Below are 4,061 nucleotides of genomic sequence, written 5' to 3'. Positions count from 1 at the left end.
TTTGAAGTGAGCCACTTCTTGGCTCTTCTTTTCCTCTATTAATCAGTCAGTCAAGAAGAATGGTTTGGAATTGAGAAGTGGAAGAAGGGAGAAAAGGGTACAAGAAAGGAATGAAGGTGTGTCATGTACATGCGTCAACTCTATATGCAAGAAGTAAATGGGGTGTACTGCAAACACATATTGCTGACAAAAGCAGGTTGCAGGAATTCATTGTCACACTCAGAACCTGCAATATTTATCCTGTGGTGCTCTTGCCACGAACTTCTCCAAAGCTTCCCCTTCACTTGTCACTGTCCTTTATTAGTAGATAAATTCAACACAACCTGTCTCTACAACTGGAGAAGGAATTAACTCTGAAAGTTCCGTGAACAATGTGCTTATGCAGAAAATCAACAAGGTTGAAAATGGACCCAGAGAAATACATACCCTAATCCCTGCATATAATTCATTACTTATATCTAATATGAATTTTAACATTTGTTATTTTTTCTTTATTCTAACTTTTAAATTCTTGCTTATAATTAGTTCTGCAAATTTTTTTTTTGTCAAGCAACTTTCAACAATGAACAAAACTGGTCATGCTTTACCCCATTTTGTACAGTCTTAAGGAATAAATTTTGCAAATATATATAGCTTTAAATTTAAATTTGCTTTTGGTTGATAACTGTATTTAGTTTCTTATATGGTATCATACTCTAAATTATGAACAAAATGAAAACTATAACTGAAAAGATCAAACTCATTTTGGTCTTCTCTATGGATGTCTCCCCCAAAACAATAGATTTCAAAGGATAAGGAATATTCCAATGTAAAGGGTTTAATCAATTATTGGTTTCTTGATTTAATTCGCTGTCGTCTAAGTCCAGCATGCTTTCGTACATACTGATGTGTGTAGTTTATGCTACCAGAATAAAGGCAAGCTTAGTTTACTGTGTGCACTACCAACTATTACAGTATTATGCATAAAGGGTTTAAATGAACATTTCCTTTCAGTAGAGGATACAGCTTGAGGAAAATCTAAAAAGTTTCACAACTACAAAATGTCTCCAACATATAAAACTCTATAAATAGTACTCCATTAAATTCAGAATTACAAATACACTTGAATTTGAGATTTTTAAAGTCAAATTACCTGGCAGGCTTTGCCAGAAGAAATATTACAGCAACGTGACGGTTTTGCTTCATGGTCACGTCTTATTTTAGCGCTCAGCGAATGCTCTTAACCAAATCAAAATTCTCCCGAATGAACTAATTGCATCCATTTAGCAAGAGAAAGAGTTACTCTCTTCGTGACATTCTTCATCGTTAAACAGTAGCACTCAGCTTCTGAGAGATACAGGCAGTTTGCACAGTGATATTGCATGAAACACTTTAAAGTCATTTCTGTGCACTTCATGTAGACTTGCAAAAAAAAAAAAAAAAATTCAGTTGTTGAAGTTCTCCCATGTTCTAACAGCATCTTTGCGTCTCTAGCAAAATGTTACCAAAATGATGGCTGTTATATATTCCTTTATTTCTCTTACATTCAGTGCATATTGGTCATGACCTATGTTTTGTCCGTATTATTCAAACAAGCATTTCCAATGAGATTTTCTCATCTTGAGAATCCATGTTTGACATTGTGTAGTGTGTTTTAAGTTTGATTTACTTGCCATTTCTTCTTGGTATATGAGCCATAAATTTTATGGCTCATCTTTGTTCCTCAAAGTTAAGTAAGCATTTATAATAGTAATTCCTCAGTAATTAGTAAAAGAAATGTCTCAGTTTGAATATAAGCCAAATCTTAGAAGTATAATTAGACTAATTTGGCACATCATTATTTTAGTGAACCGCTGGGAGAGACATAAAGATACTACAATCTAAGGTGAGCCGCATATTTTTTCACTAATGTTTCCTTTGTAGTACTTATGTAAATGATGGTACAAATGACAAAAAGCCATCAGTATTGAAGTTATATGAATATATTATTTCAGTTTTACTATTTATTCTGATTCCAACCAAAATTTCATTGTATTGGTAGATGAAAATTTGATCATGTCATGCTGCTTTTTAGAAATCATTCATTGGCTGCTAACATTCTTTTACTATCAACCTGGATATGTCTCATCTTCTGGTTATTCAATACATTTTAAATTCTTTGGGCCAGCTAAATAGCTCAGCAAATTAAAGTGCCTGCGAGCAGGCACAAGAGCTGGGGTTCGATCCCTGGGCCTGCCATGTTGGCTTTGCCCCCAGGGCGCGCTGAGACTGCAACTGAGACTGAGCGGGGTGGCGCCTGCCTGTAATCCCAGCTGTTAGGAAGCTGTAAACAGGCTGATCACTATGAGTCCCATCTAATAGTGAGACCCTGAACACCCTGTAGACACTTCCCTAAAAATATGAAAAAAGAAAATTCTCTTTTTGTGTGTTACTACCTCTCTTTATCAACAAATTTAAAATAAACTGATTTTGCTTCAGCTACTTTAAAGTGTTAAAATAACCTTGCTTCACTTAAAGTTTTGGTCTTGGGATTGTCCCACAAAGAAGAAACTGGCCTTTTACTAGCTTAAGGAAAAAAATGATTGCTTCTTAGAAAACAAATATTCTTGATATAAGTAGCCAGAAAGGAGTTTTTATTCCATATTTCTTGGATAAAGTTTTTTTTTTCTTTAATCAATCCCTAGCACCAAGGTAATAAATTTGATTCCTTAGCTAGGATTAGGTAACATGTTCTTATCTTGACCAAAATGTCTTTTCTTGAGAAGAGAAGTCGTTTTTCAAGCAACCTAACAAGCAAGTGCCAGGAAAAATATAAATTAGTGCAGAGTAGCGCCCCATGCAGGGCACCCCCCTCCACTCGTGCACACTCCCCTCACACACGAGCACCACCTAGAATGGTAGGTAAGTTGATTAATCATTTCTAGTGCCTGGAATGCTCTAGGCTTAATTTCACTGATAGTTCCTTATCATTCCCTGCCCATTCTTCAGGTGCTTTCTAATGCAGAATGTCTTTCTGAGCCTCAGTACTGTATTTCCACTTTGCTCTCTACTCCGCTTACACAGCACTTATGGGCAAAGTCAGACTTCAAGGCTTCCTGATCCACTGCCAAGAGATGTCACATTACATGTTGATATTCTTCAGGAATCTACATTTACTTGAAATTGTACTTAAGAATCATTTGCTTATGTGGTTTTCCATGTGATGCATTTTTTAATTCTGTTTTTATAGATACTTTATTGTATCTTACTCTGCAGTCCACTGCTACTGTCATCTTTTTAAAAATTGCTCAAACAAGTTCCATTTTATTACTGCACCCAGAGAAAACATCGTATCAGTGACATCATAACCAATCAAGAATATGAAATAGGGGGCTGGTGAGATGGCTCAGCGGTCTAAAGCAGCTACTTAGAACAAGCTTAGCAAAGCACAGGGACCAGGGTTCAATCCCCCAGCACCACATGCCAGCCAGCCCCGCCCCCTGGTGGGCTGAGCTGGCCACACATGCACACACGCACACACACACACACACACACACACACACATAAATAGATAAAAAAAAAAGAATATGAAATAAAGTACCCTCACTGTGCATAGGTTGGCATGGCAAATATTTAATTCACATTTTAATTATCAATCTTTATTTTTCTAGAATTCCCCTAGATTCTTAAACAACTTTAATATTTGTATCTCATGCTTGCTTATACTTGTTATGTTACTCAAAAGCCATGTTTTCTACTTATGTATGTCCTTGTCTTAGTTACTTTCTTCTTATTGCTGAGAAAAAAAAATACCCAGCAACCAAAGTTAAAGGAGGAAGGGTTTATTTAGCTCACAGTTTGTAAAGGTTTCAAACCATAATCCTCTGGATTTAAAATGGGGTCATGGTTGGGGCTGGGGAGATAGTTCAGTGATCTAAGAACCTGTCTGGCAAACACAGGGACCTGGGTTAGATCCCATGTACCACATGACATGCCAGCCCTGAAACCAGGTGTGGCTGTGCGTGCCTGTAATCCAGGCACTGGGGAGGCTGAGACAAAAGGGTCATCATGAGTCCAAGCTGCATAGTGAGATCATGTGACAA

The sequence above is a fragment of the Octodon degus genome, unplaced genomic scaffold, assembly GCF_000260255.1.
Source record: "Octodon degus isolate 3935 unplaced genomic scaffold, OctDeg1.0 scaffold00068, whole genome shotgun sequence".
Taxonomy (NCBI): Eukaryota; Metazoa; Chordata; class Mammalia; order Rodentia; family Octodontidae; genus Octodon; species Octodon degus.
The sequence above is the reverse complement of the archived record's forward strand: the minus strand, read 5'-3'. Positions refer to the sequence as shown.